Consider the following 14,032-nt stretch of genomic DNA (forward strand, 5'->3'; position numbering starts at 1 on the left):
CGAGCTCTGGACCTTCTGGAATTGAGGGAAATGCTTTAAAAAGCAATCACATGTCCCTCTAAACACGAGTGCTCCCATCTCATCTTCTCTATAGGGGATTTGGGTTCTCCTGGTCTAATTCCTTAAGGCGGATCGTCCTCTTTACCAGCAAGGTACAGGATGTTAAACCCAAGCCTGAATCTAACACACACAGAGATCTTCTGTTGGGGGAAATGTCGGCGTGCAAAGCTGGGGTTTGACCACAGCTTTGTACAAATAATGATTCTCATAGGGTGCAAACAGCAGTTTCCATTGGAAAACCTCCAACATCCAAAGTGTCCACAACCTGGAGTTATTGCTGAGAAGGTATCAATGTGCAAGTGCTTCTGAAAAGCACTTTTCCCACTGACTTCAGAGTACATAAAGAACAGAAACAGCAACATGAACATGAGTAGAGGCAGGAGGAAAACCCCTTCCCATGCGGATGAGGTATGGGAGGTCTATGAACACCTCGCTGGCAGGAATTGCTCACCTCATTGGTGCCACAGTCGCATTCCTCCCCTTTCTCCAAGATGCCATTGCCGCAGTGTTCCAGGAGAACTGGTTTTAAGGGGGGGATGTTGGACGAGACAGGGCTATATTTTCTTTCTTACTTCATTGTAGTATTGGTCTGAGCTGCAATTGCTGAATGCCAAGCAAGTTCTGTAAAAGAAACCATTCGTGTATGTAACCACAGCATCTCATGACGAATGGATGGAGGTGAGGAACAATGCATCAACTGCAAAGGGGAATAGGACAATGTGAGAGGGAATAAGCCTTTTTTTTGTCTCCTTTTTGCATGTATAATATCATGGAATCATAACTGGTTGGGTTGAAGGGACCTTAAAGCTCCTTCAGCCCAACCCCTGCCCCGGGGCAGGGATCCCCTTTCACTGGAGCAGCTGCTCCAAGCCCCTGTGTCCAACCTGGCCTTGAGCACTGCCAGGATGGGGCATCCATAAATGAATGTGGGAATGTAGCCAAATTGGAAAGAACTGAGCTCCAAGGCTGGATCAGATGATCCTTGGAGGTCCCTTCCAACCTGGTGTCTATGCTTCACTGAACACGGTGAATCATTGAGTTGAGGAATTGTGGGAGGAACTATTAGCTAAAGTGGGAGGGTTGGAAACCTCTGCATTTAATGAGTAGGTTTGGATAACAGGGTTTCCTATTGGAATGGATGGCAGCAAATCTGAAGGATCAAAGCCATGAAACACACTGCTCTGTCTTGCTGAGGTTTTCACACCAGTCTCTGTGTGCTTGGTCCCAGAACCCTTGAGGAGGTGACTTCCATGTGGATGGGATAGGAGGACCCAGCAGTGTTCAGGCCAGGCTGGATGGAGTCTTGGGTGACGTGGTTTAGAGGGTGGTGTCCCTGCCTGTACAGGGTTGGAGCTGGAGGAGCTTTAAGGTCCCTTCTCAACCCAAAGCAGGCTGGGGTTTCCTGAGATAGGTCTGTGCCCTATGGGCTGTGCATTGTGGCACTTACCCTGGGCTTGATCTCATGATGCTCCTCTTTGGGTGCAGTTGCAGCTGCAGTGTTGGTTTTAAACTCTTTGGAGTCATCATGCCAAAGCCCAAACTGTGCCGATCTGGTGCGAGTGTCATCACCTCATTGATGTGTCATTGCCAGGGACTGCAGGGGGAAGAGAAACCAAGCCACGTTTTCCTATGGCAGTGTATGGAGATGTGGGGACCTTCAGGTCCAGGTTTGTGCCACTGAGCACTGGGAGGCTGCACCTGGAATCCTGTGCTCAGCTCTGGGCCCCTCACTGCAAGAGAGACCTTGAGGGGCTGGGAGCGAGCCAGAGAAGGGAATGAGCTGGAGCAGGGCCTGGAGCCCAAGGGTGATGGGGAAGGGCTGAGGGAGCTGGGGGGTTCAGATGGGGAAGAGAAGGCTCAGGGGGGACCTGATGGCTCCCTCCAAGTGCCTGCAGGAGGATGGAGCCAGGAGGGGCTGGGCTCTGCTCCCAAGGAACAAGGGATGGGACAAGAGGAACCGGCCTCAAGCTGCACCAGGGCAGGTTTTAGATGAGCTGAGGAACAATTCCTGCCCCACAGGTGCTCAGCATTGGAACAGGCTGCCCAGGGCAGGGCTGCAGGCCCCGGCCCTGCAGGGGTCACAGCCCTCAGTCCATGGGGCAGGGGTGAGGAATGGTTGGACTGGATGACAGGGTTTTCCAACCTGGATGATTCTATGATTCTAAGTCCAGCATCACCTCCTTTAGATGCAGTTGTGGTTTAGCTCCTAGTGGATGAAGAGCTGAGCCCCATGGGTTATGTAGGATTAACTCCAAGGTTTCACTGTCAGTATGGAAGGTTCATTTTGCCTTTGCAGGCTGTGCAAACCCATAAGATCTCCCCTTACCGAACAACACCCACGGAATTCGGCTTGCACATCGTCCCCTTCCAGCACAATCCTCGTTCTTTAGTTTTCTGACGCCACTGCAATAGGAAGATTCAAACGTTAAAGAAATACAGAACAGCTTTGTCTCACTAATGGGATGCATCATCTGATTACAGCTGGAAAATGATGCTTGGGTGACAAAAAGCTGCTTCTTAAAAGCCCAACATCACTCATTCTCCTATGGCAACCCCATATGGGGTGGTAACCACAGAGGCTAGGGGGAATTTAGGAGGCAGAACCATGGTTTATAAACTCATTGCTTCCCCCCTGTTGAAGAGTGGCTTATTTCATAATAAAATATAATTATTCAGAATGATTTGTTAAAGATTTGGCAATATATACATAGAATTTGTCCTTTTTGGACAAATACCTATTTTTGAATAAAGTAAAAAAATTCGAATAAACGTACAAAAGTACATTTTTGGACAAAAAGTAAATATTCAGTACTTTTATATCTGTACATTTGACTCTCTAAAAGGTTTCTTCATCCCAAAATGAAGGAAAAAGGAACAGACAACCAGACACAATGTGCTTGGTCTGAGAAAGCAAAAGAGTGATACAAGTGCTATTAAATGTCCTCATCCTAGCAGAGAGGTTTGAGTTGTAAACTGTGTAACAATGAGTTATTACAGCTCCAATGAGTTATTACAGCTCAAAGCCAGGGGATTGTATATGTGAAAAGTGAGTAAAAGTTAAAATGAGACAAGATATACTCAGTTATAGTCAAGTGTATCAGAGTTGGAAATGAGCTGAGCGCGTTTGTGTGTGGGAATATAACAGAGGACAGGGAAAGGGAAGAGTGAATTCTTGTAGCGATTTACATGACAAAACCCTGCTGATTAGTACATTAGGTGAAGCTGTTGTGTTCCTCTCCCACCAGATACCACAGCACAAAAAGGCTCATCAGCAATCCGTGTCAAAACGAGAGGAGATGGAAACGCTCTTTTCTGCTTATCTGCCCATGGCCGGTCAGGGAGGGGGGTGATAAAAGGCACATCTCTTACAGCAGAAATGGAGGTTGTCATAATTGATGCGACCTGCAGCTTCCTTCTGGGACCATGTGGAGAAGGACCTGAGTGTCCGGGCCAGGCTGCGGGATGGGGCCACTTGGTCCAGCCGGTCCACATCTCCACTGCACTGATGATGATGTGGAGCTTCAGGCGCTTGTAAACCTGGGGAGAGCAAGAGCTGCAGGGCTGAGAGCTGGGGATGTGGGGAGAAGGGTCCTGAGGGGAGACCTGAGAGCAAGCTCCAGTGCCTAAAGGGGCTGCAGGAAAGCTGGAGAGGGGCTTGGGACAAGGGCCTGGAGGGCCAGGCCAAGGGGATGGCTTGAACCTGCCCAAGAGAGGGGAGACTGAGCTGAGCTCTGAGGCAGAAGCTGTTCCCTGTGAGGGTGCTGAGGTGCGCTGGCACAGGGTGCCCAGAGAAGCTGTGGCTGCCCCATCCCTGGCAGTGCTCAAGCCACGTTGGACACAGGGCTTGGAGCAGCTGCTCCATGGAAGGGGTCCCTGTGCGTGTGCTGCTTTGGAGGACTCAGAGCAAGTGAAGATATGGAGATGGTAATGAGCTACCAGAAATCTTTCCAATAGCAATAATGTGTATTCCCAATCAGTTGTTTAAAGGGGTGATTTCAAGTGACTTGCAAGTGACTTCACTGCTGTCTGAAGCAATGTTTTAACACTGAAGTGGGGGTTATAGTGTGTGTGTACACAGCTTGAATCATGGAATCATCCAGGTGGGAAAAGCCCTTTAAGCTCATCCAGTCCAACCATTCCCGCCCTGCCCCATGGCACTGAGGCCTCGTCTCCACGGCTGTGAACCCTTGCAGGCCGTGCCTGCAGCCCTGCCCTGGGCAGCCTGTTCCAATGCCTGAGCACCCTGTGGGGCAGGAATGTTCCTCCAGCTCCATCTAAACCTGCCCTGGTGCAGCTTGAGGCTGTTTCCTCTTGTCCCATCCCTTGTTCCTTGGAGCAGAGCCCAGCCCCTCCTGGCTCCATCCTCCTGCAGGCACTTGGATGGGAGAATCCCTCATCTCTTTCCCAGGGTAGTTTGCCAATGGAGCAGTGACTGTATTTAACCCTTCATTAGAACTCACCGTGTTCAGGATGTTGCTGATGGAAATGAACATATGAAGCATCAGGTTCTCATTGTTCTCCTTAATCTTGAACTGAAAGGGGGAAGAGGCTGAATTCTGATGCTGGGCACCAGGATCTGCACTCCAGCAGAACCTCTCCGCTCTCATTCCTCATGCTTACCAGCTCTTTGTTAGTGATCAGAGCCAGCTCCATGTATCTCGTAGGCACAGCACTGGCTTGAGACCACCAACCTCCTGCAAGAGACCAAAGGTGGTTTGGAGGAGCTTGAAAAGCTCCCACCCCATTGCAGAGAACCAAGAGGCATCGCTCAGGTTAATCCAGCCTCTCCCTATGGGATGAGAGCATGGAGCAGTTACACAGTATAGAAGGACCGAGTGCCTGGGTGAGAGATGCAGAGACAGAGCAAGGCTGGATGGGGGGTTCTTGGAGCAGGAGATTCCCTGGCATTGCTCAGGTCCCAATCAGCTCCCTACAGGGATTCAGACCACTTTGAGTCCTTTATCCAACTGCAGTTGGGTAATGGGTAACCTGGGGGTTGTTCCTCTCCTCTAAGCATGGTATTGCCCCATGACAACGTTATCCCATCTGTGATGGAGCAACAGTGAGACACTGAGAGCATTCAGAATCAGCAGATTTGGTCAAATAACAGGGGGAAAAGGAGCTGCCCCTGCACAAGCCTTGGTGGTGGATTTGCACTGGCTGGGATGGGAATGTGGAAGGCAATTCCTGGTAATTCCAAGGAGTTTTCACTGTACATGAGAGGAGGAGTTGCTGTCTCTCAAAGAGACAGCTCTATACAGCTTTGGCTGCTGCAGAAGCATGCATGGCTAACTAAGTGCTGTCACTCCAGTCATTGTAAGCACAGGGCCTGATGGCTCTTCCCTGGTGAACAAGTACCACTTCCATTGTTATTACTGTTATAAACCATCCTCTTTCCTGATGGCTTCTCAGTAAACCCAGTGCAGTTGTAGGGAGTGAAAAGCTGCCTTTCCTCCATGGGAGCTGATCACTAAGCCTTTCATCTCAATGCTTCATGTTCCTATCAGGCAGCATCCCTGAATGGCACTCTATTTCCTGCACCGTGTGCAAGCACAAGGCGTGACACAGCCCACTATAAATAAGCCATGCTTACAGTACAGAAAACACAGTATCTCAGGTCTTTGGAAAGCAGGCAGCAGTGATGACAAAGTCCTCCCCAGCTCAAACAGCATTCACCAATCTGAGCAGATAACCTGGTTTGCATCCACAGGAAACAGATCAGGAATATCCAGTATCAAATGATGCCAGAATGAACTGAGTTCATTGGAAGCATGGAAAGTGTGTTTCTAAAGAGTAAAGAAGCAGCAGATGGGTGAATTGGACATCAACTAAGCTCTTTTTGGGTGCGATTTAAGCAAACTGGGCAGTAGAGTTTGGGATTTGGTTACTAGAAGTGAATACTAAGGATGTGGGGAGTGAGAATGGGTTAAATGCAGTCCCAGAGGAGTTAGACCTGGAGCAGAAGCTGCGCTCATGTTTAACCCCAGCAGACTGTGGCTAACACAGCATTGGCAGGCCTGGGGACAGCTCCATCACAGTACAATGAACTGTGATGAGACTGGAAGGGATTCTGCTCAGTGAGGGAAAGGAAGAGCAGATAAATACAGTGTAGGAGCAGGAACTGTGTCAGTTCAGCCTGGACAAGAGAAGGGGAGAGCTGAGAGCAGCTCCAGTGCCTAAAGGGGCTGCAGGAAAGCTGGAGAGGGGCTTGGGACAAGGGCCTGGAGGGCCAGGCCAAGGGAATGGCTTGAACCTGCCCAAGAGAGGGGAACGAGCTGAGCTCTGAGGCAGAACTGTTCCCTGGGAGGGTGCTGAGGCGCTGGCACAGGGTGCCCAGAGAAGCTGTGGCTGCCCCATCCCTGGCAGTGCTCAAGGCCAGGTTGGACACAGGGGCTTGGAGCAGCTGCTCCAGTGGAAGGAGGGGTTGGGGTTGGATATGGATGAGCTCTATTCCCTTCATCCCAACCCATTCCCTGGTGCTGTGGTTGGATCACTCCCGGTGTTTTAATGGGTTCATACACACAGGAACGTGCAGCATCAACACGAGCAGCCCCACGGTCCTTACCTCAACAGTGTAGATTCTACGACTCCCATTTGCGAGCTCCCCATCCATGGATGGACGATCCTGTATGCTCTGCAGGCACTCGGGCACAGCTGGCTTGAGCCACCTTCCAATGCCCTCCGGAAAACCAGGTGCTGGAACGTTTGGAGTTCTTGAGGGCTCGATCTCGTACCGCAGGTCTCCCATCTGCACACCCCACCTGTGGGTCGCAAGCAGAGGGCTCAGTGAGAGAGATGGACTCCATCCCATCCCGATGTTCAGGGATCAGCCCATGTTTTTGTGTTGGTTTCCTTTTGAAAGAGGGTATGGAAAGATTCAGCTCTTCTTATCACTGCTCCTATGGGCAGGGATCCGATGGGAATAAACAAGGAGCTCACCTAAAGGATGCTCGATGGGACAAAGGTCATGGCTGAGGTTGAGGATGCCTTGGGAGGGCAATGGTGCAGCTTTGGGGAAGGAGAAAGAAGCTGCTGCTGAATGCTATGTATTAAATGAGTGGGGAAGGCAGTAAAGGCTCTTCCAAGGAGAACCATCTCTAAGGCATGTTTATCCTCACACAGGCAGTGTTATGGACTGCACCTCCTGATAAGTGCATCCTCAAAACCTGACTTACTTTGGACACCTTTTAGGGTACTTGTTTGAGGGAGAAAGGTGCAGGTAGGTCTGTCACATCTCACACTCATGCCTGCTCTCAGAAGAGAAGCTCATTGGGTCTCAATTTTGCCAGGGGTTGAGTTATACAGCCCTAAAATGTCCCTAATTACTGGGGTGTGTATCCCAATAGGAAACTGTGGCCTCGTCAAACACTGAGCCCGAATCCCGGAAGGTTCTGATAGGGAAATTGTGCCTTAAAATCCCTATGGAGATGGTGTAAGAAATCTGCAGTGCTAGAAGGTGTCTCAGCTCTGGTTGAAGAGCTGGATGTCTGTAGTGAGACACACCATGAAGGAACGAGGGCTCCTGCTTTAAAAGGACACATAAATCCCTATCCCAGTTAACCACATGCTTCTGGGTGACCTGGCCTGGTTGAATATGTCCCTGCTCATTACATGGGGTTGGATGAGATGAGCTTTGGAGGCCCCCTTCCAACCCAACCCATTCCATGGCTCTATGCTTCATTATGGTGCTGACCCCACATTGCCCTTGGGAAGAGCCTACCTATCCCAAAGCACGTGCTGAGGGAGACGATGGAGCCTGGGAAGCCTTCCCACAATCCCCTCATAGTAGCAGTCGTCCTGCAAGGTGCAAATGTGGCTTTAGGCTGTGGTAAACCTCCATGCCCTGGGTCAGGAAAGCCCTAGACAGCAGTAAAGGGACACAGACCCCTGCCACCTCCATCCTTGCCTCTTCCAAGGGGTTCCTGTGGCACAGGAGTGAGGGCACAGAAGGGAAAAGGCAGGATCCTGATTGCTCATCATTTGGGATCAACTGAAACAGGGGGGGTTCAGGTTGGATCAGCTTTGAGCTCCCTCCATCCCACCCCCATTCTGTGTTCCTATGATTCTACAATCATCGCATCAGGATGATTTTTGGGGGGTTATTTTGTGATTTCTCCCACAACGGAGGGTGACTTTTGATGGACTAAAAGTACTTTGAAAATCTGTCATAATCTGACAGGGAAACCAATGTGCTGATGAGTCTGAAATGGTCCTTCCCTTTTTTATCAGTCCTCTTTACCATTTCCTTCCTGTTTTAAAACAAACAGTGTAAAAATAACCTATGTTTTCGCAAACAGAAACCACCCCTTGCTCAGACCCACGAGTGCATTGGAATGAGCTGAGGAGGGTCATTTAGTCCTGGCTTTTGATGCAACCCTGACCTAAACTTACCTGAATATATGGGAACTCAGTGATCAGGGCTCCCTCCTCACTGTACTTGAACACTGGGATATCCCTGACTAACAGATTCCTGGAAAGCAAAGCAGGAACATTCCCTGTTATGGCCCCCAGGCAGAACACAGCAGAGGAAGGAAGCTGGGGGAGAGCCTTACTTGGCCTGCCTCAGATGGATGATGTGGTGGTTTCCCTCTGCTGTTATCAGATAGGATCTGCGCCCCTGGAAATGGCCAAAGCACCCATTAATGCCGGGGTATTCATCCCATGGAACGTGTCCCTACCCATGGCAATGGTTGGACTGGATGAGCGTTAAGGTCCCTTCCAACCCAAACCATTCCATGATATCCATTGGGAAGCTGGAGCCATCTCCTCTCCCTGCTCTCCCTTTGGTGCCCACCACCACAGCCCATATGGAGTCCACACTCTAGGGCCTGCATGGGAAAGCCAATGACCTCTGGGAATGCCGCATCCTTCTCCTCCAGCCTCTGGGGCACTGTGACTTCGGAGTAGATGATCCTGGATGCTCCTGTGGGATGTGAGCCTGGCTCTGCATTGAGGGAAGGAGGAAGTGCATCAGTCACAGCAAACAGTGGAGGATGCCCAGCCCAGGGATAAGGGAAGCATGGAAGGATGGGGTCCTGCTCAGTGCTGTGCCCATCTGTCCCAGTGAGCGGTGCAGGGGGTGGCTGAGCTGCTCTTTGCTTGGCTCCTAATGAAGCTTAGGATGCAAACCCAGAAGGAGTCCCAGCAGTCTCCAGAGGGCACGTTAATAAAGGGGGGGAAGATGACTTCTGTGGTTATCGGGTGCTGAGCCCTCTGCCCATGTCCCTCCAAGCTTGTTCCCATCCTGCATCCCCTGCCCATGTCCCCCACCTCCATCTCTGCCCTTGTATCCACATCCTCCACCCTTATCCCTAGGATGCATCCATGAGCCTGGTCAAGGTCCCTATGTCCCCAGCCAGTACCCCTCATCCCCATCCCAATGCCTGTGTCCCCACATCCCATGTGTGGTGTGTCCCCATGCATAACCCCCATCCCAGTGCCTATTGTCCTCTGTGTCCCCACATCCCATGTGTGTGTGTCCCATGTGTCTCCCCATGCGTAACCCCATCCCAATGCCTATTGTCCTCTGTGTCCCCACATCCCATGTGTGTCCCCCATCCCAATGCCTATTGTCCTCTGTGTCCCACATCCCATGTGTGTGTGTCCCCCATGTATCTCCCCATAGATACCCCCATCCCAATGCCTATTGTCCTCTGTGTCCCCCATCCCCTGTGTGTGCCCCCATCCCTGCTCATTCCACAGTGTTCATTCCATGCCCATCCCTGTGCCCACCTCCCATCCCTGCCCCAGCCCCATACCTGTGCAGAGCAGCAGGTCAGTGCCATCACCCACATCCCTCCTGAGGCTCTGCAGGTCCCGATCCCCATCCTTGAGCTCATCCTGTGGGATGCTCCATGGTCCTCATCCCGCCCCGCCCTCCTCCCCTCTTCCATCCCCACCGCCATGTTTGGGCCCTGCTCCCTGTGCTCCTCAGCCCCTCACTGCCCCCCCCCCCCCCAGCTCCCCATAGCCCCCCATTGTCCCTCTACTGCTCTCGTCCCCATCCAGCTCCTTCCCTGCTCCTAACCCTGTCCCTGGGGTCCTCCCTGCCCTGTCCCCCCCCACAGCCCCTCACCCTGCGGCCCCCCCGGGCCTGCGCTGACATCTCCCACCTGCCCCCGGCTCCATCCACCTGCACTAATCCCATCCCTTGGCATCCCACAGCACCCCCCCTGCAGCTCCCACCCATCCCGTCCCCATCCATCTGCATCCCCATCCCCATCCATCCGCATCCCCATCCCCATCCATCCACATCCCCATTCCCCATCCATCCACATCCCCATTCCTCATCCCTCCTCCGAGCGCCGCCTCGGCCTATCCTGCCTCCAGTGCCACAGGCAGCTTCCAACCGACACCAGTGCCCCCTCACAACAACCCCCTCTGTCCTCTCCTCTCCTCTCCTCTCCTCTCCTCTCCTCTCCTCTCCTCTCCTCTCCTCTCCTCTCCTCTCCTCTCCTCTCCTCTCCTCTCCCCCTTTTCCTTCTTCTCCTTCTCCTTCTCCTTCTCCTCTCCCACCTTCCCAACCTCCTGGGTCCTCTCCTCTCCTCCCACCACCATCAAACTGGAACAGGCTGGTTCAGGTTGGAGATAAGGCAGAAGCTCTTCCCTGGGAGGGTGCTGAGGTGCTGGCTTTAAGGTCCCTTCATCCCAACCCATCCCATGTTTGTGCATGAGTCTGTCTCAAAGCAGAGGCAGGCAGGGAAGACTGAGGGTTTAATGGGATCATCCAGGTTGGAAAAACCCTTTAAAGCTCATCCAGTCCAACCATTCCCACCCCTGCCCCATGGCACTGAGGCCTCGTCTCCACTGGTGTGAACCCTTGCAGGGCCGGTGCCTGCAGCCCTGCCCTGGGCAGCCTGTTCCAATGCCTGAGCACCCTGTGGGGCAGGAATTGTTCCTCAGCTCCATCTAAACCTGCCCTGGTGCAGCTTGAGGCCGGTTCCTCTTGTCCCATCCCTTCCAGCAGGGAAGCTGCAGTAAAGCCTCACTTGGGAATGGCTTCCCAGCTGTTCCCTGGGCTCCCTGGGGTTTGGGCTATGGGGATTCACTTCTGTCTACCAAAAAGGCCTTTTCCCCCTGTCCCTGCCTGTTTCCAACCCTCACAGCATCATGGCTACAGAGCAAACATCATGGAGCTCCCCAGGAGTGAAGGAATGCAGGCAAAGGCAGAGGAATCTATGCCAAGAGCAGAGGGAGAAGGCAGATATATGTGTACCCAAGTGCTGCTGGTGCAAACAGCTCAAGGATGGTGTTAAAGCACCAAGGAGATGATGGATTCGTGCTCCGGCTCCTGGGATCTCTGCTCTCATGTGTCCTGGTGGAGCAGCAGTGTGATGGGGCCCCACATAGACCCACACCTCAACCTGCACTTCCTATTCTATTGAATAATGAATGAAGATGTGCATTGCTCTGCTGCAGATGCGACATTCCCAACCCGGATTCCTGGCTCCTCAAGCCATAAACAGCCCTGGAAACCTCTGGCTTTGTGTTTCCCTGCTGTGATGCTGCAGGAAGATCCCCTGTGAGCTGACCAGGACTGATCTGATTGAGAGAGAGAAGAGTCCAGCCCAGTCCCTCTGATGTGTGCCAACATTTCCAGGTGCAGAACATCCTACATGGAGAAATACAAGAGGCAGGATGACTTACCCGGGAATAGGGCTCTGTTTTCCATGCTGGCTATGGGGGAGCTCAGCTGCAGAGCTTGGCTGATGGATGGGAAAGGGAGACAGGGGATGATGCTTGTGGTACTCAGGGGCTCCTTTGGAGGCTTTTGAGTGTCCCCAGCAAGCACTGGGCTTTGTAGTGGGGAAGAAGGCACATGAGGGTACCCTTGGGTGCCTTGTCCATAGACCATGGTGGTGGGTGTGGAAAGCTGTCCCAGGATGATGGAATGGTTTGGGATGAAGAGGGAACAGCTTCTGCCTCAGAGCTCAGCTCAGTCTCCCCTCTCTTGGGCAGGTTCAAGCCATTCCCCTTGGCCTGGCCCTACAGGCCCTTGTCCCAAGCCCCTCTCCAGCTTTCCTGCAGCCCCTTTAGGCACTGGAGCTGCTCTCAGCTCTCCCCTTCAGGAGCCTTCTCTTGTCCAGGCTCCATCCAGCAAACCAGTGCTCGGAGGCTGCAGGTTCTGCTGCCCAATGTAGTACTTATTAATGGGGTTTTGTTCCACATAAACCAGTGATGGAGGTTTGGAGCAGAAAATGCATGATGTGAATGCAGTGTCTTGTAAAAAGCAGCTGCGTGGCCCTCTGGGTATGAGTATGATGCTATTGCTGCAGATAACAAATAACAGCAGCTGGGAATGGTTCCTGGCTGTTAGGTGAAGTTATTACATTGCCAAAGGTGATGAATGAGGGAAGTGGAGGAAGCTTTTGCCTCCTGTCTTGGTAGTTCTGTCCTGTAATGTTATTCAGAATGCTGGTTCCAACCCTCTGTACCCTGCGTGCTCTGACCTTGCCCTTGAAGGCAGATGCTCAGCCAGGAGAAGAGAAGGTTCTGGGGTCAGCATCTCACCTGGTGGCTGCAGGAGCTGCTTTCCACCCTTATTTGTGGTGATGAGCCATCACCCAGGACCACCATGGGGGTTTTATGGCAGCTGGTTGCATCCTACCCAGATACATCCTTTCTCCATGGCTTAATAGTTCTTTTCCTGATGACTATCAAGGGAAGAGCTCAGCATTCCCCATTTCCTCATAGACCACGTGCTTCCTCTGGATTGGAATGAATTGTTAATCCCTTCCCAGCATCCCATCCCATGGCTTTGGGAGGCGTTTCCAAGCTGTAGATGAATAAGGATGAGTTGGGAGATACCCCTCTGGGCTTGAGCATCTCCACAATGCCAGGCTCTGCACCATTCCCTGCTCAATGCTATGGCTGCTTCCTCTCATTGAGGCACTTGGAAAAGCAGTGCTATAAAATAATAGCTAAAATCCATATATTCAGGGCTTTTATTTCTTGGGAACAGAATGACTTGTCGAGAGGAGTAAACCAATCCTATATATACCAGGAGGGATGCTGGAAGTGTTAGGTGGGGATAATCTCTGTTAGATGATGGTGCAGCCAATACAGGATTATTCCATTGAGTTTTTATGATTATTCTCCAAGAAGGATATTAAAACATAAAGAGGTTTTGAGGGAAAATCATGGCAATAGTGAAAAGTTTGGGAACTGTTACAGTGAGAGCCTCTGAGCAGTCGTTTCATAAGGAAGAGTTGGATCATCTCGTCTGTGAATTCACATGGACAGCAGGGATCTGATCTGGCATCAGACACAAAAGTGAGATGATGGGAAATGATAACAATGAAGTGGAAACAAGGCTTAAATATAAAAGGAATGAGAAAATAGCATTTATCGGTTATTATGAATGGTGCTTTGCTGCTGAACACTTTGTTAGGAGGGGATTTGAGCTGAAAACTCCACTCTGGTTGGCCTAGAAGTGATGGAGCTTTGTGCTGTCCCAGACCCAAAGGCCACATTGGACAAAAGTAGGGTCCAGGGGTAGGTTAATGATCCATGGTGCCCATCCTCTAGCACAGTCTAATCCTGAGGGTCCCCAAAGCTCATTAGAGACCTCTTGGAAGCTCTTCAGACACCTGAACTTGGTTTGGTCCTTAATGCTTCTACAAGATCCCTGGTGGAAACCTCTTTCTTAATATGTCTTAACATGTGTGCAGGTCTCTTCTCATGGGGACAGGGTTCAGTGCTGGGTTTGCACATGTTGATGGACACATGAGCATCATTGTTCCCATCTGGATCCCATGGTGCCTCCTCACATGAAGCAACAGCCTTTGCCTGAACATGGTGGCCACTTTAGGCAACCAAGATGATGCCATGCCAATGTCTTCAGTGGCTCTTACAAGCTCATAGCTCCTGCTTGCATGATGAGGATAGAGAAGATGCTCTGCATGTTGGGGACTCACAGAGTGGGAACCTCATGATTCTGTGATTGATCCTCACCAAGGAGTAACAGCCCAGG

The 14,032-nt window shown here is 51.5% G+C and overlaps 1 pseudogene; it reads right to left on the reverse strand.

Annotated features, from left to right (window-relative positions):
- The window catches only part of LOC117438046 (disintegrin and metalloproteinase domain-containing protein 9-like), a 15,946-nt pseudogene extending 4,215 nt beyond the window's left edge, over window positions 1-11,731 (reverse strand).
- Window positions 11,732-14,032: the final 2,301 nt, after the last annotated feature.

This window comes from Melopsittacus undulatus (genome assembly GCF_012275295.1).
Source record: "Melopsittacus undulatus isolate bMelUnd1 chromosome 2 unlocalized genomic scaffold, bMelUnd1.mat.Z SUPER_2_unloc_2, whole genome shotgun sequence".
Taxonomy (NCBI): Eukaryota; Metazoa; Chordata; class Aves; order Psittaciformes; family Psittaculidae; genus Melopsittacus; species Melopsittacus undulatus.